We start from the raw sequence: 24917 nt of genomic DNA, 5'->3' as shown, positions 1-24917 counted from the left end.
CTGATGGCCTCTCATCAACCTGTGTTTTCACGTTCAGCTCTTTTGAGTATTAAAAGCAAGCTAAAACAGACAGGTTATGTAAGTGTTTTATGCATACACTGCATACAAACAAACGCACACACACACACACACACACACACACACACACACACAAACCAGAATGGTCCTTCTGTGTCCCAGTTAAAAATAAGTTCTGACTTGGGTCATGACTGTAAAATCTCCCCAGTGTTGAAGAAAAGCTGTTCTTCAAGCCGAGGAAATACAACATGGTGTCAAGTACTCTACTGTTACAGGAAGCAACTACAGAGAGCTCTCACTCACTCAAAGGAGTCAGTGCCTTTTGACGCAGAACGAAAACCAAAAATCTCCCAACTACTGCCAATGCTTTCAAAACTAGCATATCAGACGTGATTTTCATCAGGATGCTATTTGATCCACACTAGTAATTCAAAACCCAAGATCCAGATCATTCATATATATATATATATATATATATATATATATATATTATATACATATATATATAATATTGTGTATTTATATATGCAAACAATTATTGTACTTCATTTCGGTACGAGAATGCCAAATCAGCCACTCCTCATAGAAGGCGATGACAATCTGAGGCCACTTCATATTCGCCTCCTTTGCTTATCAGCAGCATCTCTCTTCTTTGATTTGCTCTCATCGGATTCACTATCAGATAAAGATTTCCTTTTTGGACAATCGTTTTCTTTACAATTTTCGAGAATGAAGAAGTGCTTCAATTAATTCTGGACAATCTAAATTTTCTCCTGGTACCCAGTATTATCGGCATCTGTAAACCCCTTCCACTTCACGAAATAGTTCACTACACAATGGTTCAGTACTTTTTCTACCACAAATTCTTCAGGCTCAGCCTCTTCAGCTCTTTTACTCTTTCCATTCTGTTTTTTTTTTCCCATTTTTTGCAATGTAGTTTTATTGGAGGCCATTTTTAAAATTTAATCGGAGACTTGAAGCGTGCTCAGATGCTCAGGGCCGCGGATTCTGCAGAGTTTCCCGCCTGTGTGCTTCAGCTCAGCCACATCCTAGAGGAGGGGTTCCTCTGACATTTTTAAAGTCTATTTTTAGGGTTGGGGATTTAACTCAGTCGTAGGGCACATGCCTAGCAAGCACAAGGCCCTGGGTTCGATCCTTAGCTCTGGGGAAGGAAAAAAAAAGACAGAATAAAAGTTGTAAAGTTGGGCTGGAAGGATAGCTTAGTGGTTAAGAGCACTGACTGCTCTTCCAGAGGTTCTGAGTTCAAATCCCAGCAATGACATGGTGTCTCACAGCCATCTGTAGTGAGATCTGATGCCCTCTTCTGGTGTGTCTGAAGACAGCTACAGTGTACTTATATATAAGAAATACATCTTTTTAAAAAAGTTGTAAAGTCTATTTCTGTTTGTTGGTTTGGTTTGGTTTGGTTTGGGATGGGTTTTTTAAGGTTGCTTTGTTGTTTTGGTTTCTGTTGGTTTGTTACGCACATGGTCTCACTGTGTATCCCTGCTGTCCTGAAATCACTGGCTCCTGAGCTCCGGAGCTCCTGAGCTCCTGATTTTGATTGCCTGGCAAGAGCTCTACCACTGAATTAAATCCCCAACCCCCAAAAGCCTACAGCACCCGGTATCCCAGGTGGTCTCCCATCCACGTACTATGCATGCCCGACCCTGCTTAGCTTCCGAGATCAGACGAGATCGGGCGCGTTCAGGGTGGTATGGCTGTAGGCTCTTCTGACATTTTTTTAAAGGAATATAAAACTATTCATTGACACAGCCAGAATACGGCAGATACATAGGTGAATGCGAGCAACAAACCAGTGAACTGAGCGCAGGACCCCAGTTGAAGAAATCAGAGAAAGGACTAAAAGAGCTTGAAGGGACTTGAGACCCCATATGAACAACACCACCAACCAACCAGAGCTTCCAGGGACTAAACCACAGCAGGACTTAATGGCCAACATCAGCTCTAACCATGATTCTACTTCTACATCAAACAGATTCCATGAATCATAACCTTTTAGTACAGATTTTAACTTCCTACAAAGGAATGGTTCAACCAGAGGAACCTTTACACAGAACAGCTGACTCGGACCTGCCTCTGTATATCAGTTGGCCTCTTAAATCACAGCTCCACCTGCCTCTAGAGTTCTGGCATTAAAGGTGCACACCACCACACTAGGCCAAGTCTCGTTGTTAAATCAAGCTACTACTTTGTTTAATTCCGTTTTCTGAAGGTGGAGTTGGTATGAAAATAAACTACTGTATTTATTTGATAATACATCAATTCTGATGGGCTTGCTTTTAAACTATCCAATACATTACAGACTCTGCTTAATCCGAAAGGTTATGGTTTCAGGAAAATGTTCAGGCTGATGGCCTCTCATCAACCTGTGTTTTCACGTTCAGCTCTTTTGAGTATTAAAAGCAAGCTAAAACAGACAGGTTATGTAAGTGTTTTATGCATACACTGCATACAAACAAACGCACACACACACACACACACACACACACACACACACACAAACCAGAATGGTCCTTCTGTGTCCCAGTTAAAAATAAGTTCTGACTTGGGTCATGACTGTAAAATCTCCCCAGTGTTTAAGAAAAGCTGTTCTTCAAGCCGAGGAAATACAACATGGTGTCAAGTACTCTACTGTTACAGGAAGCAACTACAGAGAGCTCTCACTCGCTCAAAGGAGTCAGTGCCTTTTGACGCAGAACGAAAACCAAAAATCTCCCAACTACTGCCAATGCTTTCAAAACTAGCATATCAGACGTGATTTTCATCAGGATGCTATTTGATCCACACTAGTAATTCAAAACCCAAGATCCAGTTCATTCATATATATATATATATATATATATATATATATATAATATATACATATATATAATATTGTGTATTTATATATGCAAACAATTATTGTACTTCATTTCGGTACAAGAATGCCAAATCAGCCACTCCTCATAGAAGGCGATGACAATCTGAGGCCACTTCATATTCGCCTCCTTTGCTTATCAGCAGCATCTCTCTTCTTTGATTTGCTCTCATCGGATTCACTATCAGATAAAGATTTCCTTTTTGGACAATCGTTTTCTTTACAATTTTCGAGAATGAAGAAGTGCTTCAATTAATTCTGGACAATCTAAATTTTCTCCTGGTACCCAGTATTATCGGCATCTGTAAACCCCTTCCACTTCACGAAATAGTTCACTACACAATGGTTCAGTACTTTTTCTACCACAAATTCTTCAGGCTCAGCCTCTTCAGCTCTTTTACTCTTTCCATTCTGTTTTTTTTTTCCCATTTTTTGCAATGTAGTTTTATTGGAGGCCATTTTTAAAATTTAATCGGAGACTTGAAGCACGCTCAGATGCTCAGGGCCGCGGATTCTGCAGAGTTTCCCGCCTGTGTGCTTCAGCTCAGCCACATCCTAGAGGAGGGGTTCCTCTGACATTTTTAAAGTCTATTTTTAGGGTTGGGGATTTAACTCAGTCGTAGGGCACATGCCTAGCAAGCACAAGGCCCTGGGTTCGATCCTTAGCTCTGGGGAAGGAAAAAAAAAGACAGAATAAAAGTTGTAAATTCGGGCTGGAAGGATGGCTTAGTGGTTAAGAGCACTGACTGCTCTTCCAGAGGTTCTGAGTTCAAATCCCAGCAACGACATGGTGTCTCACAGCCATCTGTAGTGAGATCTGATGCCCTCTTCTGGTGTGTCTGAAGACAGCTACAGTGTACTTATATATAAGAAATACATCTTTTTAAAAAAGTTGTAAAGTCTATTTCTGTTTGTTGGTTTGGTTTGGTTTGGTTTGGGATGGGTTTTTTAAGGTTGCTTTGTTGTTTTGGTTTCTGTTGGTTTGTTACGCACATGGTCTCACTGTGTATCCCTGCTGTCCTGAAATCACTGGCTCCTGAGCTCCTGAGCTCCTGAGCTCCTGATTTTGATTGCCTGGCAAGAGCTCTACCACTGAGTTAAATCCCCAACCCCCAAAAGCCTACAGCACCCGGTATCCCAGGTGGTCTCCCATCCACGTACTAAGCATGCCCGACCCTGCTTAGCTTCCGAGATCAGACGAGATCGGGCGCGTTCAGGGTGGTATGGCTGTAGGCTCTTCTGACATTTTTTTAAAGGAATATAAAACTATTCATTGACACAGCCAGAATACGGCAGATACATAGGTGAATGCGAGCAACAAACCAGTGAACTGAGCGCAGGACCCCAGTTGAAGAAATCAGAGAAAGGACTAAAAGAGCTTGAAGGGACTTGAGACCCCATATGAACAACACCACCAACCAACCAGAGCTTCCAGGGACTAAACCACAGCAGGACTTAATGGCCAACCTCAGCTCTAACCATGATTCTACTTCCACATCAAACAGATTCCATGAATCATAACCTTTTAGTACAGATTTTAACTACCTACAAAGGAATGGTTCAACCAGAGGAACCTTTACACAGAACAGCTGACTCGGACCTGCCTCTGTAGATCAGCTGGCCACTTAAATCACAGCTCCACCTGCCTCTAGAGTTCTGGCATTAAAGGTGCACACCACCACACTAGGCCAAGTCTCGTTGTTAAATCAAGCTACTACTTTGTTTAATTCCGTTTTCTGAAGGTGGAGTTGGTATGAAAATAAACTACTGTATTTATTTGATAATACATCAATTCTGATGGGCTTGCTTTTAAACTATCCAATACATTACAGACTCTGCTTAATCCGAAAGGTTATGGTTTCAGGAAAATGTTCAGGCTGATGGCCTCTCATCAACCTGTGTTTTCACGTTCAGCTCTTTTGAGTATTAAAAGCAAGCTAAAACAGACAGGTTATGTAAGTGTTTTATGCATACACTGCATACAAACAAACGCACACACACACACACACACACACACACACACACACACACAAACCAGAATGGTCCTTCTGTGTCCCAGTTAAAAATAAGTTCTGACTTGGGTCGTGACTGTAAAATCTCCCCAGTGTTTAAGAAAAGCTGTTCTTCAAGCCGAGGAAATACAACATGGTGTCAAGTACTCTACTGTTACAGGAAGCAACTACAGAGAGCTCTCACTCGCTCAAAGGAGTCAGTGCCTTTTGACGCAGAACGAAAACCAAAAATCTCCCAACTACTGCCAATGCTTTCAAAACTAGCATATCAGACGTGATTTTCATCAGGATGCTATTTGATCCACACTAGTAATTCAAAACCCAAGATCCAGATCATTCATATATATATATATATATATATTATATACATATATATAATATTGTGTATTTATATATGCAAACAATTATTGTACTTCATTTCGGTACAAGAATGCCAAATCAGCCACTCCTCATAGAAGGCGATGACAATCTGAGGCCACTTCATATTCGCCTCCTTTGCTTATCAGCAGCATCTCTCTTCTTTGATTTGCTCTCATCGGATTCACTATCAGATAAAGATTTCCTTTTTGGACAATCGTTTTCTTTACAATTTTCGAGAATGAAGAAGTGCTTCAATTAATTCTGGACAATCTAAATTTTCTCCTGGTACCCAGTATTATCGGCATCTGTAAACCCCTTCCACTTCACGAAATAGTTCACTACACAATGGTTCAGTACTTTTTCTACCACAAATTCTTCAGGCTCAGCCTCTTCAGCTCTTTTACTCTTTCCATTCTGTTTTTTTTTCCCATTTTTTGCAATGTAGTTTTATTGGAGGCCATTTTTAAAATTTAATCGGAGACTTGAAGCACGCTCAGATGCTCAGGGCCGCGGATTCTGCAGAGTTTCCCGCCTGTGTGCTTCAGCTCAGCCACATCCTAGAGGAGGGGTTCCTCTGACATTTTTAAAGTCTATTTTTAGGGTTGGGGATTTAACTCAGTCGTAGGGCACATGCCTAGCAAGCACAAGGCCCTGGGTTCGATCCTTAGCTCTGGGGAAGGAAAAAAAAACACAGAATAAAAGTTGTAAAGTCGGGCTGGAAGGATGGCTTAGTGGTTAAGAGCACTGACTGCTCTTCCAGAGGTTCTGAGTTCAAATCCCAGCAACGACATGGTGTCTCACAGCCATCTGTAGTGAGATCTGATGCCCTCTTCTGGTGTGTCTGAAGACAGCTACAGTGTACTTATATATAAGAAATACATCTTTTTAAAAAAGTTGTAAAGTCTATTTCTGTTTGTTGGTTTGGTTTGGTTTGGTTTGGGATGGGTTTTTTAAGGTTGCTTTGTTGTTTTGGTTTCTGTTGGTTTGTTACGCACATGGTCTCACTGTGTATCCCTGCTGTCCTGAAATCACAGGCTCCTGAGCTCCTGAGCTCCTGAGCTCCTGATTTTGATTGCCTGGCAAGAGCTCTACCACTGAGTTAAATCCCCAACCCCCAAAAGCCTACAGCACCCGGTATCCCAGGTGGTCTCCCATCCACGTACTAAGCATGCCCGACCCTGCTTAGCTTCCGAGATCAGACGAGATCGGGCGCGTTCAGGGTGGTATGGCTGTAGGCTCTTCTGACATTTTTTTAAAGGAATATAAAACTATTCATTGACACAGCCAGAATACGGCAGATACATAGGTGAATGCGAGCAACAAACCAGTGAACTGAGCGCAGGACCCCAGTTGTAGAAATCAGAGAAAGGACTAAAAGAGCTTGAAGGGACTTGAGACCCCATATGAACAACACCACCAACCAACCAGAGCTTCCAGGGACTAAACCACAGCAGGACTTAATGGCCAACATCAGCTCTAACCATGATTCTACTTCTACATCAAACAGATTCCATGAATCATAACCTTTTAGTACAGATTTTAACTTCCTACAAAGGAATGGTTCAACAAGAGGAACCTTTACACAGAACAGCTGACTCGGACCTGCCTCTGTATATCAGCTGGCCTCTTAAATCACAGCTCCACCTGCCTCTAGAGTTCTGGCATTAAAGGTGCACACCACCACACTAGGCCAACTCTTGTTGTTAAATCAAGCTACTACTTTGTTTAATTCCGTTTTCTGAAGGTGGAGTTGGTATGAAAATAAACTACTTTATTTATTTGATAATACATCAATTCTGATGGGCTTGCTTTTAAACTATCCAATACATTACAGACTCTGCTTAATCTGAAAGGTTATGGTTTCAGGAAAATGTTCAGGCTGATGGCGTCTCATCAACCTGTGTTTTCACGTTCAGCTCTTTTGAGTATTAAAATCAAGCTAAAACAGACAGGTTATGTAAGTGTTTTATGCATACACTGCATACAAACAAACGCACACACACACACACACACACACACACACACACACACACACACACACAAACCAGAATGGTCCTTCTGTGTCCCAGTTAAAAATAAGTTCTGACTTGGGTCATGACTGTAAAATCTCCCCAGTGTTTAAGAAAAGCTGTTCTTCAAGCCGAGGAAATACAACATGGTGTCAAGTACTCTACTGTTACAGGAAGCAACTACAGAGAGCTCTCACTCGCTCAAAGGAGTCAGTGCCTTTTGACGCAGAACGAAAACCAAAAATCTCCCAACTACTGCCAATGCTTTCAAAACTAGCATATCAGACGTGATTTTCATCAGGATGCTATTTGATCCACACTAGTAATTCAAAACCCAAGATCCAGATCATTCATATATATATATATATATATATATATATATATATATATATATATTATATACATATATATATAATATTGTGTATTTATATATGCAAACAATTATTGTACTTCATTTCGGTACGAGAATGCCAAATCAGCCACTCCTCATAGAAGGCGATGACAATCTGAGGCCACTTCATATTCGCCTCCTTTGCTTATCAGCAGCATCTCTCTTCTTTGATTTGCTCTCATCGGATTCACTATCAGATAAAGATTTCCTTTTTGGACAATCGTTTTCTTTGCAATTTTCGAGAATGAAGAAGTGCTTCAATTAATTCTGGACAATCTAAATTTTCTCCTGGTACCCAGTATTATCGGCATCTGTAAACCCCTTCCACTTCACGAAATAGTTCACTACACAATGGTTCAGTACTTTTTCTACCACAAATTCTTCAGGCTCAGCCTCTTCAGCTCTTTTACTCTTTCCATTCTGTTTTTTTTTCCCATTTTTTGCAATGTAGTTTTATTGGAGGCCATTTTTAAAATTTAATCGGAGACTTGAAGCGCGCTCAGATGACAGGGCCGCGGATTCTGCAGAGTTTCCCGCCTGTGTGCTTCAGCTCAGCCACATCCTAGAGGAGGGGTTCCTCTGACATTTTTAAAGTCTATTTTTAGGGTTGGGGATTTAACTCAGTCGTAGGGCACATGCCTAGCAAGCACAAGGCCCTGGGTTCGATCCTTAGCTCTGGGGAAGGAAAAAAAAAGACAGAATAAAAGTTGTAAAGTTGGGCTGGAAGGATGGCTTAGTGGTTAAGAGCACTGACTGCTCTTCCAGAGGTTCTGAGTTCAAATCCCAGCAATGACATGGTGTCTCACAGCCATCTGTAGTGAGATCTGATGCCCTCTTCTGGTGTGTCTGAAGACAGCTACAGTGTACTTATATATAAGAAATACATCTTTTTAAAAAAGTTGTAAAGTCTATTTCTGTTTGTTGGTTTGGTTTGGTTTGGTTTGGGATGGGTTTTTTAAGGTTGCTTTGTTGTTTTGGTTTCTGTTGGTTTGTTACGCACATGGTCTCACTGTGTATCCCTGCTGTCCTGAAATCACTGAGCTCCTGAGCTCCTGAGCTCCTGAGCTCCTGAGCTCCTGAGCTCCTGAGCTCCTGAGCTCCTGAGCTCCTGAGCTCCTGAGCTCCTGAGCTCCTGAGCTCCTGAGCTCCTGAGCTCCTGAGCTCCTGAGCTCCTGAGCTCCTGAGCTCCTGAGCTCCTGAGCTCCTGAGCTCCTGAGCTCCTGAGCTCCTGAGCTCCTGAGCTCCTGAGCTCCTGAGCTCCTGAGCTCCTGAGCTCCTGAGCTCCTGAGCTCCTGAGCTCCTGAGCTCCTGAGCTCCTGAGCTCCTGAGCTCCTGAGCTCCTGAGCTCCTGAGCTCCTGAGCTCCTGAGCTCCTGAGCTCCTGAGCTCCTGAGCTCCTGAGCTCCTGAGCTCCTGAGCTCCTGAGCTCCTGAGCTCCTGAGCTCCTGAGCTCCTGAGCTCCTGAGCTCCTGAGCTCCTGAGCTCCTGAGCTCCTGAGCTCCTGAGCTCCTGAGCTCCTGAGCTCCTGAGCTCCTGAGCTCCTGAGCTCCTGAGCTCCTGAGCTCCTGAGCTCCTGAGCTCCTGAGCTCCTGAGCTCCTGAGCTCCTGAGCTCCTGAGCTCCTGAGCTCCTGAGCTCCTGAGCTCCTGAGCTCCTGAGCTCCTGAGCTCCTGAGCTCCTGAGCTCCTGAGCTCCTGAGCTCCTGAGCTCCTGAGCTCCTGAGCTCCTGAGCTCCTGAGCTCCTGAGCTCCTGAGCTCCTGAGCTCCTGAGCTCCTGAGCTCCTGAGCTCCTGAGCTCCTGAGCTCCTGAGCTCCTGAGCTCCTGAGCTCCTGAGCTCCTGAGCTCCTGAGCTCCTGAGCTCCTGAGCTCCTGAGCTCCTGAGCTCCTGAGCTCCTGAGCTCCTGAGCTCCTGAGCTCCTGAGCTCCTGAGCTCCTGAGCTCCTGAGCTCCTGAGCTCCTGAGCTCCTGAGCTCCTGAGCTCCTGAGCTCCTGAGCTCCTGAGCTCCTGAGCTCCTGAGCTCCTGAGCTCCTGAGCTCCTGAGCTCCTGAGCTCCTGAGCTCCTGAGCTCCTGAGCTCCTGAGCTCCTGAGCTCCTGAGCTCCTGAGCTCCTGAGCTCCTGAGCTCCTGAGCTCCTGAGCTCCTGAGCTCCTGAGCTCCTGAGCTCCTGAGCTCCTGAGCTCCTGAGCTCCTGAGCTCCTGAGCTCCTGAGCTCCTGAGCTCCTGAGCTCCTGAGCTCCTGAGCTCCTGAGCTCCTGAGCTCCTGAGCTCCTGAGCTCCTGAGCTCCTGAGCTCCTGAGCTCCTGAGCTCCTGAGCTCCTGAGCTCCTGAGCTCCTGAGCTCCTGAGCTCCTGAGCTCCTGAGCTCCTGAGCTCCTGAGCTCCTGAGCTCCTGAGCTCCTGAGCTCCTGAGCTCCTGAGCTCCTGAGCTCCTGAGCTCCTGAGCTCCTGAGCTCCTGAGCTCCTGAGCTCCTGAGCTCCTGAGCTCCTGAGCTCCTGAGCTCCTGAGCTCCTGAGCTCCTGAGCTCCTGAGCTCCTGAGCTCCTGAGCTCCTGAGCTCCTGAGCTCCTGAGCTCCTGAGCTCCTGAGCTCCTGAGCTCCTGAGCTCCTGAGCTCCTGAGCTCCTGAGCTCCTGAGCTCCTGAGCTCCTGAGCTCCTGAGCTCCTGAGCTCCTGAGCTCCTGAGCTCCTGAGCTCCTGAGCTCCTGAGCTCCTGAGCTCCTGAGCTCCTGAGCTCCTGAGCTCCTGAGCTCCTGAGCTCCTGAGCTCCTGAGCTCCTGAGCTCCTGAGCTCCTGAGCTCCTGAGCTCCTGAGCTCCTGAGCTCCTGAGCTCCTGAGCTCCTGAGCTCCTGAGCTCCTGAGCTCCTGAGCTCCTGAGCTCCTGAGCTCCTGAGCTCCTGAGCTCCTGAGCTCCTGAGCTCCTGAGCTCCTGAGCTCCTGAGCTCCTGAGCTCCTGAGCTCCTGAGCTCCTGAGCTCCTGAGCTCCTGAGCTCCTGAGCTCCTGAGCTCCTGAGCTCCTGAGCTCCTGAGCTCCTGAGCTCCTGAGCTCCTGAGCTCCTGAGCTCCTGAGCTCCTGAGCTCCTGAGCTCCTGAGCTCCTGAGCTCCTGAGCTCCTGAGCTCCTGAGCTCCTGAGCTCCTGAGCTCCTGAGCTCCTGAGCTCCTGAGCTCCTGAGCTCCTGAGCTCCTGAGCTCCTGAGCTCCTGAGCTCCTGAGCTCCTGAGCTCCTGAGCTCCTGAGCTCCTGAGCTCCTGAGCTCCTGAGCTCCTGAGCTCCTGAGCTCCTGAGCTCCTGAGCTCCTGAGCTCCTGAGCTCCTGAGCTCCTGAGCTCCTGAGCTCCTGAGCTCCTGAGCTCCTGAGCTCCTGAGCTCCTGAGCTCCTGAGCTCCTGAGCTCCTGAGCTCCTGAGCTCCTGAGCTCCTGAGCTCCTGAGCTCCTGAGCTCCTGAGCTCCTGAGCTCCTGAGCTCCTGAGCTCCTGAGCTCCTGAGCTCCTGAGCTCCTGAGCTCCTGAGCTCCTGAGCTCCTGAGCTCCTGAGCTCCTGAGCTCCTGAGCTCCTGAGCTCCTGAGCTCCTGAGCTCCTGAGCTCCTGAGCTCCTGAGCTCCTGAGCTCCTGAGCTCCTGAGCTCCTGAGCTCCTGAGCTCCTGAGCTCCTGAGCTCCTGAGCTCCTGAGCTCCTGAGCTCCTGAGCTCCTGAGCTCCTGAGCTCCTGAGCTCCTGAGCTCCTGAGCTCCTGAGCTCCTGAGCTCCTGAGCTCCTGAGCTCCTGAGCTCCTGAGCTCCTGAGCTCCTGAGCTCCTGAGCTCCTGAGCTCCTGAGCTCCTGAGCTCCTGAGCTCCTGAGCTCCTGAGCTCCTGAGCTCCTGAGCTCCTGAGCTCCTGAGCTCCTGAGCTCCTGAGCTCCTGAGCTCCTGAGCTCCTGAGCTCCTGAGCTCCTGAGCTCCTGAGCTCCTGAGCTCCTGAGCTCCTGAGCTCCTGAGCTCCTGAGCTCCTGAGCTCCTGAGCTCCTGAGCTCCTGAGCTCCTGAGCTCCTGAGCTCCTGAGCTCCTGAGCTCCTGAGCTCCTGAGCTCCTGAGCTCCTGAGCTCCTGAGCTCCTGAGCTCCTGAGCTCCTGAGCTCCTGAGCTCCTGAGCTCCTGAGCTCCTGAGCTCCTGAGCTCCTGAGCTCCTGAGCTCCTGAGCTCCTGAGCTCCTGAGCTCCTGAGCTCCTGAGCTCCTGAGCTCCTGAGCTCCTGAGCTCCTGAGCTCCTGAGCTCCTGAGCTCCTGAGCTCCTGAGCTCCTGAGCTCCTGAGCTCCTGAGCTCCTGAGCTCCTGAGCTCCTGAGCTCCTGAGCTCCTGAGCTCCTGAGCTCCTGAGCTCCTGAGCTCCTGAGCTCCTGAGCTCCTGAGCTCCTGAGCTCCTGAGCTCCTGATTTTGATTGCCTGGCAAGAGCTCTACCACTGAGTTAAATCCCCAACCCCCAAAAGCCTACAGCACCCGGTATCCCAGGTGGTCTCCCATCCACGTACTAAGCATGCCCGACCCTGCTTAGCTTCCGAGATCAGACGAGATCGGGCGCGTTCAGGGTGGTATGGCTGTAGGCTCTTCTGACATTTTTTTAAAGGAATATAAAACTATTCATTGACACAGCCAGAATACGGCAGATACATAGGTGAATGCGAGCAACAAACCAGTGAACTGAGCGCAGGACCCCAGTTGAAGAAATCAGAGAAAGGACTAAAAGAGCTTGAAGGGACTTGAGACCCCATATGAACAACACCACCAACCAACCAGAGCTTCCAGGGACTAAACCACAGCAGGACTTAATGGCCAACCTCAGCTCTAACCATGATTCTACTTCCACATCAAACAGATTCCATGAATCATAACCTTTTAGTACAGATTTTAACTTCCTACAAAGGAATGGTTCAACCAGAGGAACCTTTACACAGAACAGCTGACTCGGACCTGCCTCTGTAGATCAGCTGGCCTCTTAAATCACAGCTCCACCTGCCTCTAGAGTTCTGGCATTAAAGGTGCACACCACCACACTAGGCCAAGTCTTGTTGTTAAATCAAGCTACTACTTTGTTTAATTCCGTTTTCTGAAGGTGGAGTTGGTATGAAAATAAACTACTGTATTTATTTGATAATACATCAATTCTGATGGGCTTGCTTTTAAACTATCCAATACATTACAGACTCTGCTTAATCTGAAAGGTTATGGTTTCAGGAAAATGTTCAGGCTGATGGCCTCTCATCAACCTGTGTTTTCACGTTCAGCTCTTTTGAGTATTAAAAGCAAGCTAAAACAGACAGGTTATGTAAGTGTTTTATGCATACACTGCATACAAACAAACGCACACACACACACACACACACACACACACACACACACACACAAACCAGAATGGTCCTTCTGTGTCCCAGTTAAAAATAAGTTCTGACTTGGGTCATGACTGTAAAATCTCCCCAGTGTTTAAGAAAAGCTGTTCTTCAAGCCGAGGAAATACAACATGGTGTCAAGTACTCTACTGTTACAGGAAGCAACTACAGAGAGCTCTCACTCGCTCAAAGGAGTCAGTGCCTTTTGACGCAGAACGAAAACCAAAAATCTCCCAACTACTGCCAATGCTTTCAAAACTAGCATATCAGACGTGATTTTCATCAGGATGCTATTTGATCCACACTAGTAATTCAAAACCCAAGATCCAGATCATTCATATATATATATATATATATATATATATATATATATGTATGTATATATATATTATATACATATATATAATATTGTGTATTTATATATGCAAACAATTATTGTACTTCATTTCGGTACAAGAATGCCAAATCAGCCACTCCTCATAGAAGGCGATGACAATCTGAGGCCACTTCATATTCGCCTCCTTTGCTTATCAGCAGCATCTCTCTTCTTCGATTTGCTCTCATCGGATTCACTATCAGATAAAGATTTCCTTTTTGGACAATCGTTTTCTTTACCAGCTTTTCGAGAATGAAGAAGTGCTTCAATTAATTCTGGACAATCTAAATATTCTCCTGGTACCCAAGTATTATCGGCATCTGTAAACCACTTCCACTTCACGAAATAGTTCACTACACAATGGTTCAGTACTTTTTCTACCACAAATTCTTCAGGCTCAGCCTCTTCAGCTCTTTTACTCTTTCCATTCTGTTTTTTTTTTCCCATTTTTTGCAATGTAGTTTTATTGGAGGCCATTTTTAAAATTTAATCGGAGACTTGAAGCGCGCTCAGATGCTCAGGGCCGCGGATTCTGCAGAGTTTCCCGCCTGTGTGCTTCAGCTCAGCCACATCCTAGAGGAGGGGTTCCTCTGACATTTTTTTTTTTGGTTCTTTTTTTTCGGAGCTGGGGACCGAACCCTCCTCTGACATTTTTAAAGTCTATTTTTAGGGTTTGGGATTTAACTCAGTCGTAGGGCACATGCCTAGCAAGCACAAGGCCCTGGGTTCGATCCTTAGCTCTGGGGAAGGAAAAAAAAACACAGAATAAAAGTTGTAAAGTCGGATTGGAAGGATGGCTTAGTGGTTAAGAGCACTGACTGCTCTTCCAGAGGTTCCGAGTTCAAATCCCAGCAACGACATGGTGTCTCACAGCCATCTGTAGTGAGATCTGATGCCCTCTTCTGGTGTGTCTGAAGACAGCTACAGTGTACTTATATATAAGAAATACATCTTTTTAAAAAAGTTGTAAAGTCTATTTCTGTTTGTTGGTTTGGTTTGGTTTGGTTTGGGATGGGTTTTTTAAGGTTGCTTTGTTGTTTTGGTTTCTGTTGGTTTGTTATGCACATGGTCTCACTGTGTATCCCTGCTGTCCTGAAATCACTGGCTCCTGAGCTCCTGAGCTCCTGAGCTCCTGATTTTGATTGCCTGGCAAGAGCTCTACCACTGAGTTAAATCCCCAACCCCCAAAAGCCTACAGCACCCGGTATCCCAGGTGGTCTCCCATCCACGTAATAAGCATGCCCGACCCTGCTTAGCTTCCGAGATCAGACGAGATCGGGCGCGTTCAGGGTGGTATGGCTGTAGGCTCTTCTGACATTTTTTTAAAGGAATATAAAACTATTCATTGACACAGCCAGAATACGGCAGATACATAGGTGAATGCGAGCAACAAACCAGTGAACTGAGCGCAGGACCCCAGTTGAAGAAATCAGAGAAAGGACTAAAAGAGCTTGAAGGGACTTGAGACCCCATATGAACAACACCACCAACCAACCAGAGCTTCCAGGGACTAAACCACAGCAGGACTTAATGGCCAACCTCAGCTCTAACCATGATTCTACTTCCACATCAAACAGATTCCATGAATCATAACCTTTTAGTACAGATTTTAACTTCCTACAAAGGAATGGTTCAACCAGAGGAACCTTTACACAGAACAGCTGACTCGGACCTGCCTCTGTAGATCAGCTGGCCTCTTAAATCACAGCTCCACCTGCCTCTAGAGTTCTGGCATTAAAGGTGCACACCACCACACTAGGCCAAGTCTTGTTGTTAAATCAAGCTACTACTTTTTTAATTCCGTTTTCTGAAGGTGGAGTTGGTATGAAAATAAACTACTGTATTTATTTGATAATACATCAATTCTGATAGGCTTGCTTTTAAACTATCCAATACATTACAGACTCTGCTTAATCTGAAAGGTTATGGTTTCAGGAAAATGTTCAGGCTGATGGCCTCTCATCAACCTGTGTTTTCACGTTCAGCTCTTTTGAGTATTAAAATCAAGCTAAAACAGACAGGTTATGTAAGTGTTTTATGCATACACTGCATACAAAGAAACACACACACACACACACACACACACACACACACACACAAACCAGAATGGTCCTTCTGTGTCCCAGTTAAAAATAAGTTCTGACTTGGGTCATGACTGTAAAATCTCCCCAGTGTTTAAGAAAAGCTGTTCTTCAAGCCGAGGAAATACAACATGGTGTCAAGTACTCTACTGTTACAGGAAGCAACTACAGAGAGCTCTCACTCGCTCAAAGGAGTCAGTGCCTTTTGACGCAGAACGAAAACCAAAAATCTCCCAACTACTGCCAATGCTTTCAAAACTAGCATATCAGACGTGATTTTCATCAGGATGCTATTTGATCCACACTAGTAATTCAAAACCCAAGATCCAGATCATTCATATATATATATATATATATATATATATATATGTATATATATATTATATACATATATATATAATATTGTGTATTTATATATGCAAACAATTATTGTACTTCATTTCGGTACAAGAATGCCAAATCAGCCACTCCTCATAGAAGGCGATGACAATCTGAGGCCACTTCATATTCGCCTCCTTTGCTTATCAGCAGCATCTCTCTTCTTCGATTTGCTCTCATCGGATTCACTATCAGATAAAGATTTCCTTTTTGGACAATCGTTTTCTTTACCAGCTTTTCGAGAATGAAGAAGTGCTTCAATTAATTCTGGACAATCTAAATTTTCTCCTGGTACCCAAGTATTATCGGCATCTGTAAACCACTTCCACTTCACGAAATAGTTCACTACACAATGGTTCAGTACTTTTTCTACCACAAATTCTTCAGGCTCAGCCTCTTCAGCTCTTTTACTCTTTCCATTCTGTTTTTTTTTTCCCATTTTTTGCAATGTAGTTTTATTGGAGGCCATTTTTAAAATTTAATCGGAGACTTGAAGCGCGCTCAGATGCTCAGGGCCGCGGATTCTGCAGAGTTTCCCGCCTGTGTGCTTCAGCTCAGCCACATCCTAGAGGAGGGGTTCCTCTGACATTTTTTTTTTTTGGTTCTTTTTTTTCGGAGCTGGGGACCGAACCCTCCTCTGACATTTTTAAAGTCTATTTTTAGGGTTTGGGATTTAACTCAGTCGTAGGGCACATGCCTAGCAAGCACAAGGCCCTGGGTTCGATCCTTAGCTCTGGGGAAGGAAAAAAAAACACAGAATAAAAGTTGTAAAGTCGGATTGGAAGGATGGCTTAGTGGTTAAGAGCACTGACTGCTCTTCCAGAGGTTCCGAGTTCAAATCCCAGCAACGACATGGTGTCTCACAGCCATCTGTAGTGAGATCTGATGCCCTCTTCTGGTGTGTCTGAAGACAGCTACAGTGTACTTATATATAAGAAATACATCTTTTTAAAAAAGTTGTAAAGTCTATTTCTGTTTGTTGGTTTGGTTTGGTTTGGTTTGGGATGGGTTTTTTAAGGTTGCTTTGTTGTTTTGGTTTCTGTTGGTTTGTTATGCACATGGTCTCACTGTGTATCCCTGCTGTCCTGAAATCACTGGCTCCTGAGCTCCTGAGCTCCTGAGCTCCTGATTTTGATTGCCTGGCAAGAGCTCTACCACTGAGTTAAATCCCCAACCCCCAAAAGCCTACAGCACCCGGTATCCCAGGTGGTCTCCCATCCACGTAATAAGCATGCCCGACCCTGCTTAGCTTCCGAGATCAGACGAGATCGGGCGCGTTCAGGGTGGTATGGCTGTAGGCTCTTCTGACATTTTTTTAAAGGAATATAAAACTATTCATTGACACAGCCAGAATACGGCAGATACATAGGTGAATGCGAGCAACAAACCAGTGAACTGAGCGCAGGACCCCAGTTGAAGAAATCAGAGAAAGGACTAAAAGAGCTTGAAGGGACTTGAGACCCCATATGAACAACACCACCAACCAACCAGAGCTTCCAGGGACTAAACCACAGCAGGACTTAATGGCCAACCTCAGCTCTAACCATGATTCTACTTCCACATCAAACAGATTCCATGAATCATAACCTTTTAGTACAGATTTTAACTTCCTACAAAGGAATGGTTCAACCAGAGGAACCTTTACACAGAACAGCTGACTCGGACCTGCCTCTGTAGATCAGCTGGCCTCTTAAATCACAGCTCCACCTGCCTCTAGAGTTCTGGCATTAAAGGTGCACACCACCACACTAGGCCAAGTCTTGTTGTTAAATCAAGCTACTACTTTGTTTAATTCCGTTTTCTGAAGGTGGAGTTGGTATGAAAATAAACTACTGTATTTATTTGATAATACATCAATTCTGATAGGCTTGCTTTTAAACTATCCAATACATTACAGACTCTGCTTAATCTGAAAGGTTATGGTTTCAGGAAAATGTTCAGGCTGATGGCCTCTCATCAACCTGTGTTTTCACGTTCAGCTCTTTTGAGTATTAAAATCAAGCTAAAACAGACAGGTTATGTAAGTGTTTTATGCATACACTGCATACAAAGAAACGCACACACACACACACACACACACACACACACACACACACAAACCAGAATGGTCCTTCTGTGTCCCAGTTAAAAATAAGTTCTGACTTGGGTCATGACTGTAAAATCTCCCCAGTGTTTAAGAAAAGCTGTTCTTCAAGCCGAGGAAATACAACATGGTGTCAAGTACTCTACTGTTACAGGAAGCAACTACAGAGAGCTCTCACTCGCTCAAAGGAGTCAGTGCCTTTTGACGCAGAACGAAAACCAAAAATCTCCCAACTACTGCCAATGCTTTCAAAACTAGCATATCAGACGTGATTTTCATCAGGATGCTATTTGATCCACACTAGTAATTCAAAACCCAAGATCCAGATCATTCATATATATATATATATATATATATGTATATATATATTATATACATATATATATAATATTGTGTATTTATATATGCAAACAATTATTGTACTTCATTTCGGTACAAGAATGCCAAATCAGCCACTCCTCATAGAAGGCGATGACAATCTGAGGCCACTTCATATTCGCCTCCTTTGCTTATCAGCAGCATCTCTCTTCTTCGATTTGCTCTCATCGGATTCACTATCAGATAAAGATTTCCTTTTTGGACAATCGTTTTCTTTACCAGCTTTTCGAGAATGAAGAAGTGCTTCAATTAATTCTGGACAATCTAAATATTCTCCTGGTACCCAAGTATTATCGGCATCTGTAAACCACTTCCACTTCACGAAATAGTTCACTACACAATGGTTCAGTACTTTTTCTACCACAAATTCTTCAGGCTCAGCCTCTTCAGCTCTTTTACTCTTTCCATTCTGTTTTTTTTTTTCCCATTTTTTGCAATGTAGTTTTATTGGAGGCCATTTTTAAAATTTAATCGGAGACTTGAAGCGCGCTCAGATGCTCAGGGCCGCGGATTCTGCAGAGTTTCCCGCCTGTGTGCTTCAGCTCAGCCACATCCTAGAGGAGGGGTTCCTCTGACATTTTTTTTTTTGGTTCTTTTTTTTCGGAGCTGGGGACCGAACCCTCCTCTGACATTTTTAAAGTCTATTTTTAGGGTTTGGGATTTAACTCAGTCGTAGGGCACATGCCTAGCAAGCACAAGGCCCTGGGTTCGATCCTTAGCTCTGGGGAAGGAAAAAAAAACACAGAATAAAAGTTGTAAAGTCGGATTGGAAGGATGGCTTAGTGGTTAAGAGCACTGACTGCTCTTCCAGAGGTTCCGAGTTCAAATCCCAGCAACGACATGGTGTCTCACAGCCATCTGTAGTGAGATCTGATGCCCTCTTCTGGTGTGTCTGAAGACAGCTACAGTGTACTTATATATAAGAAATACATCTTTTTAAAAAAGTTGTAAAGTCTATTTCTGTTTGTTGGTTTGGTTTGGTTTGGTTTGGGATGGGTTTTTTAAGGTTGCTTTGTTGTTTTGGTTTCTGTTGGTTTGTTATGCACATGGTCTCACTGTGTATCCCTGCTGTCCTGAAATCACTGGCTCCTGAGCTCCTGAGCTCCTGAGCTCCTGATTTTGATTGCCTGGCAAGAGCTCTACCACTGAGTTAAATCCCCAACCCCCAAAAGCCTACAGCACCCGGTATCCCAGGTGGTCTCCCATCCACGTACTAAGCATGCCCGACCCTGCTTAGCTTCCGAGATCAGACGAGATCGGGCGCGTTCAGGGTGGTATGGCTGTAGGCTCTTCTGACATTTTTTTAAAGGAATATAAAACTATTCATTGACACAGCCAGAATACGGCAGATACATAGGTGAATGCGAGCAACAAACCAGTGAACTGAGCGCAGGACCCCAGTTGAAGAAATCAGAGAAAGGACTAAAAGAGCTTGAAGGGACTTGAGACCCCATATGAACAACACCACCAACCAACCAGAGCTTCCAGGGACTAAACCACAGCAGGACTTAATGGCCAACCTCAGCTCTAACCATGATTCTACTTCCACATCAAACAGATTCCATGAATCATAACCTTTTAGTACAGATTTTAACTTCCTACAAAGGAATGGTTCAACCAGAGGAACCTTTACACAGAACAGCTGACTCGGACCTGCCTCTGTAGATCAGCTGGCCTCTTAAATCACAGCTCCACCTGCCTCTAGAGTTCTGGCATTAAAGGTGCACACCACCACACTAGGCCAAGTCTTGTTGTTAAATCAAGCTACTACTTTGTTTAATTCCGTTTTCTGAAGGTGGAGTTGGTATGAAAATAAACTACTGTATTTATTTGATAATACATCAATTCTGATAGGCTTGCTTTTAAACTATCCAATACATTACAGACTCTGCTTAATCTGAAAGGTTATGGTTTCAGGAAAATGTTCAGGCTGATGGCCTCTCATCAACCTGTGTTTTCACGTTCAGCTCTTTTGAGTATTAAAATCAAGCTAAAACAGACAGGTTATGTAAGTGTTTTATGCATACACTGCATACAAACAAACGCACACACACACACACACACACACACACACACACACACAAACCAGAATGGTCCTTCTGTGTCCCAGTTAAAAATAAGTTCTGACTTGGGTCATGACTGTAAAATCTCCCCAGTGTTTAAGAAAAGCTGTTCTTCAAGCCGAGGAAATACAACATGGTGTCAAGTACTCTACTGTTACAGGAAGCAACTACAGAGAGCTCTCACTCGCTCAAAGGAGTCAGTGCCTTTTGACGCAGAACGAAAACCAAAAATCTCCCAACTACTGCCAATGCTTTCAAAACTAGCATATCAGACGTGATTTTCATCAGGATGCTATTTGATCCACACTAGTAATTCAAAACCCAAGATCCAGATCATTCATATATATATATATATATATATATATATATATATATATATATTATATACATATATATATAATATTGTGTATTTATATATGCAAACAATTATTGTACTTCATTTCGGTACAAGAATGCCAAATCAGCCACTCCTCATAGAAGGCGATGACAATCTGAGGCCACTTCATATTCGCCTCCTTTGCTTATCAGCAGCATCTCTCTTCTTCGATTTGCTCTCATCGGATTCACTATCAGATAAAGATTTCCTTTTTGGACAATCGTTTTCTTTACCAGCTTTTCGAGAATGAAGAAGTGCTTCAATTAATTCTGGACAATCTAAATATTCTCCTGGTACCCAAGTATTATCGGCATCTGTAAACCACTTCCACTTCACGAAATAGTTCACTACACAATGGTTCAGTACTTTTTCTACCACAAATTCTTCAGGCTCAGCCTCTTCAGCTCTTTTACTCTTTCCATTCTGTTTTTTTTTTTCCCATTTTTTGCAATGTAGTTTTATTGGAGGCCATTTTTAAAATTTAATCGGAGACTTGAAGCGCGCTCAGATGCTCAGGGCCGCGGATTCTGCAGAGTTTCCCGCCTGTGTGCTTCAGCTCAGCCACATCCTAGAGGAGGGGTTCCTCTGACATTTTTTTTTTTGGTTCTTTTTTTTCGGAGCTGGGGACCGAACCCTCCTCTGACATTTTTAAAGTCTATTTTTAGGGTTTGGGATTTAACTCAGTCGTAGGGCACATGCCTAGCAAGCACAAGGCCCTGGGTTCGATCCTTAGCTCTGGGGAAGGAAAAAAAAACACAGAATAAAAGTTGTAAAGTCGGATTGGAAGGATGGCTTAGTGGTTAAGAGCACTGACTGCTCTTCCAGAGGTTCCGAGTTCAAATCCCAGCAACGACATGGTGTCTCACAGCCATCTGTAGTGAGATCTGATGCCCTCTTCTGGTGTGTCTGAAGACAGCTACAGTGTACTTATATATAAGAAATACATCTTTTTAAAAAAGTTGTAAAGTCTATTTCTGTTTGTTGGTTTGGTTTGGTTTGGTTTGGGATGGGTTTTTTAAGGTTGCTTTGTTGTTTTGGTTTCTGTTGGTTTGTTATGCACATGGTCTCACTGTGTATCCCTGCTGTCCTGAAATCACTGGCTCCTGAGCTCCTGAGCTCCTGAGCTCCTGATTTTGATTGCCTGGCAAGAGCTCTACCACTGAGTTAAATCCCCAACCCCCAAAAGCCTACAGCACCCGGTATCCCAGGTGGTCTCCCATCCACGTAATAAGCATGCCCGACCCTGCTTAGCTTCCGAGATCAGACGAGATCGGGCGCGTTCAGGGTGGTATGGCTGTAGGCTCTTCTGACATTTTTTTAAAGGAATATAAAACTATTCATTGACACAGCCAGAATACGGCAGATACATAGGTGAATGCGAGCAACAAACCAGTGAACTGAGCGCAGGACCCCAGTTGAAGAAATCAGAGAAAGGACTAAAAGAGCTTGAAGGGACTTGAGACCCCATATGAACAACACCACCAACCAACCAGAGCTTCCAGGGACTAAACCACAGCAGGACTTAATGGCCAACCTCAGCTCTAACCATGATTCTACTTCCACATCAAACAGATTCCATGAATCATAACCTTTTAGTACAGATTTTAACTTCCTACAAAGGAATGGTTCAACCAGAGGAACCTTTACACAGAACAGCTGACTCGGACCTGCCTCTGTAGATCAGCTGGCCTCTTAAATCACAGCTCCACCTGCCTCTAGAGTTCTGGCATTAAAGGTGCACACCACCACACTAGGCCAAGTCTTGTTGTTAAATCAAGCTACTACTTTGTTTAATTCCGTTTTCTGAAGGTGGAGTTGGTATGAAAATAAACTACTGTATTTATTTGATAATACATCAATTCTGATAGGCTTGCTTTTAAACTATCCAATACATTACAGACTCTGCTTAATCTGAAAGGTTATGGTTTCAGGAAAATGTTCAGGCTGATGGCCTCTCATCAACCTGTGTTTTCACGTTCAGCTCTTTTGAGTATTAAAATCAAGCTAAAACAGACAGGTTATGTAAGTGTTTTATGCATACACTGCATACAAAGAAACACACACACACACACACACACACACACACACACAAACCAGAATGGTCCTTCTGTGTCCCAGTTAAAAATAAGTTCTGACTTGGGTCATGACTGTAAAATCTCCCCAGTGTTTAAGAAAAGCTGTTCTTCAAGCCGAGGAAATACAACATGGTGTCAAGTACTCTACTGTTACAGGAAGCAACTACAGAGAGCTCTCACTCGCTCAAAGGAGTCAGTGCCTTTTGACGCAGAACGAAAACCAAAAATCTCCCAACTACTGCCAATGCTTTCAAAACTAGCATATCAGACGTGATTTTCATCAGGATGCTATTTGATCCACACTAGTAATTCAAAACCCAAGATCCAGATCATTCATATATATATATATATATATATATATATATATATATATATGTATATATATATTATATACATATATATATAATATTGTGTATTTATATATGCAAACAATTATTGTACTTCATTTCGGTACAAGAATGCCAAATCAGCCACTCCTCATAGAAGGCGATGACAATCTGAGGCCACTTCATATTCGCCTCCTTTGCTTATCAGCAGCATCTCTCTTCTTCGATTTGCTCTCATCGGATTCACTATCAGATAAAGATTTCCTTTTTGGACAATCGTTTTCTTTACCAGCTTTTCGAGAATGAAGAAGTGCTTCAATTAATTCTGGACAATCTAAATATTCTCCTGGTACCCAAGTATTATCGGCATCTGTAAACCACTTCCACTTCACGAAATAGTTCACTACACAATGGTTCAGTACTTTTTCTACCACAAATTCTTCAGGCTCAGCCTCTTCAGCTCTTTTACTCTTTCCATTCTGTTTTTTTTTTTTCCCATTTTTTGCAATGTAGTTTTATTGGAGGCCATTTTTAAAATTTAATCGGAGACTTGAAGCGCGCTCAGATGCTCAGGGCCGCGGATTCTGCAGAGTTTCCCGCCTGTGTGCTTCAGCTCAGCCACATCCTAGAGGAGGGGTTCCTCTGACATTTTTTTTTTTTTGGTTCTTTTTTTTCGGAGCTGGGGACCGAACCCTCCTCTGACATTTTTAAAGTCTATTTTTAGGGTTTGGGATTTAACTCAGTCGTAGGGCACATGCCTAGCAAGCACAAGGCCCTGGGTTCGATCCTTAGCTCTGGGGAAGGAAAAAAAAACACAGAATAAAAGTTGTAAAGTCGGATTGGAAGGATGGCTTAGTGGTTAAGAGCACTGACTGCTCTTCCAGAGGTTCCGAGTTCAAATCCCAGCAACGACATGGTGTCTCACAGCCATCTGTAGTGAGATCTGATGCCCTCTTCTGGTGTGTCTGAAGACAGCTACAGTGTACTTATATATAAGAAATACATCTTTTTAAAAAAGTTGTAAAGTCTATTTCTGTTTGTTGGTTTGGTTTGGTTTGGTTTGGGATGGGTTTTTTAAGGTTGCTTTGTTGTTTTGGTTTCTGTTGGTTTGTTATGCACATGGTCTCACTGTGTATCCCTGCTGTCCTGAAATCACTGGCTCCTGAGCTCCTGAGCTCCTGAGCTCCTGATTTTGATTGCCTGGCAAGAGCTCTACCACTGAGTTAAATCCCCAACCCCCAAAAGCCTACAGCACCCGGTATCCCAGGTGGTCTCCCATCCACGTAATAAGCATGCCCGACCCTGCTTAGCTTCCGAGATCAGACGAGATCGGGCGCGTTCAGGGTGGTATGGCTGTAGGCTCTTCTGACATTTTTTTAAAGGAATATAAAACTATTCATTGACACAGCCAGAATACGGCAGATACATAGGTGAATGCGAGCAACAAACCAGTGAACTGAGCGCAGGACCCCAGTTGAAGAAATCAGAGAAAGGACTAAAAGAGCTTGAAGGGACTTGAGACCCCATATGAACAACACCACCAACCAACCAGAGCTTCCAGGGACTAAACCACAGCAGGACTTAATGGCCAACCTCAGCTCTAACCATGATTCTACTTCCACATCAAACAGATTCCATGAATCATAACCTTTTAGTACAGATTTTAACTTCCTACAAAGGAATGGTTCAACCAGAGGAACCTTTACACAGAACAGCTGACTCGGACCTGCCTCTGTAGATCAGCTGGCCTCTTAAATC

The 24917-nt window shown here is 44.2% G+C and overlaps 4 non-coding genes and 5 pseudogenes across 4 annotated transcripts; all 9 read right to left on the bottom strand.

Moving 5' to 3' along the window:
- Nucleotides 1-1629: 1629 nt before the first annotated feature.
- Nucleotides 1630-1747, bottom strand: LOC134481365 (5S ribosomal RNA; annotated as a pseudogene).
- Nucleotides 1748-4016: 2269 nt separating this feature from the next.
- Nucleotides 4017-4134, bottom strand: LOC134481358 (5S ribosomal RNA). The gene has a single exon (XR_010056851.1). It is a non-coding gene; the product is annotated as a 5S ribosomal RNA (ribosomal RNA).
- Nucleotides 4135-6390: 2256 nt separating this feature from the next.
- Nucleotides 6391-6508, bottom strand: LOC134481357 (5S ribosomal RNA). Its single transcript, XR_010056850.1, has one exon. It is a non-coding gene; the product is annotated as a 5S ribosomal RNA (ribosomal RNA).
- Nucleotides 6509-12124: 5616 nt separating this feature from the next.
- LOC134481356 (5S ribosomal RNA) lies at nucleotides 12125-12242 on the bottom strand. The gene has a single exon (XR_010056849.1). It is a non-coding gene; the product is annotated as a 5S ribosomal RNA (ribosomal RNA).
- A 2346-nt stretch (nucleotides 12243-14588) lies between these two features.
- LOC134481399 (5S ribosomal RNA) lies at nucleotides 14589-14706 on the bottom strand (annotated as a pseudogene).
- Nucleotides 14707-17040: 2334 nt separating this feature from the next.
- LOC134481398 (5S ribosomal RNA) lies at nucleotides 17041-17158 on the bottom strand (annotated as a pseudogene).
- Nucleotides 17159-19489: 2331 nt separating this feature from the next.
- On the bottom strand, nucleotides 19490-19607 carry LOC134481354 (5S ribosomal RNA). The gene has a single exon (XR_010056847.1). It is a non-coding gene; the product is annotated as a 5S ribosomal RNA (ribosomal RNA).
- Nucleotides 19608-21942: 2335 nt separating this feature from the next.
- On the bottom strand, nucleotides 21943-22060 carry LOC134481397 (5S ribosomal RNA; annotated as a pseudogene).
- A 2342-nt stretch (nucleotides 22061-24402) lies between these two features.
- LOC134481396 (5S ribosomal RNA) lies at nucleotides 24403-24520 on the bottom strand (annotated as a pseudogene).
- Between the last annotated feature and the right edge of the window lie 397 nt (nucleotides 24521-24917).

Source organism: Rattus norvegicus, chromosome 12, assembly GCF_036323735.1.
Source record: "Rattus norvegicus strain BN/NHsdMcwi chromosome 12, GRCr8, whole genome shotgun sequence".
In the NCBI taxonomy this organism is placed as follows: Eukaryota; Metazoa; Chordata; class Mammalia; order Rodentia; family Muridae; genus Rattus; species Rattus norvegicus.
The sequence above is the reverse complement of the archived record's forward strand: the minus strand, read 5'-3'. Positions and strand labels throughout refer to the sequence as shown.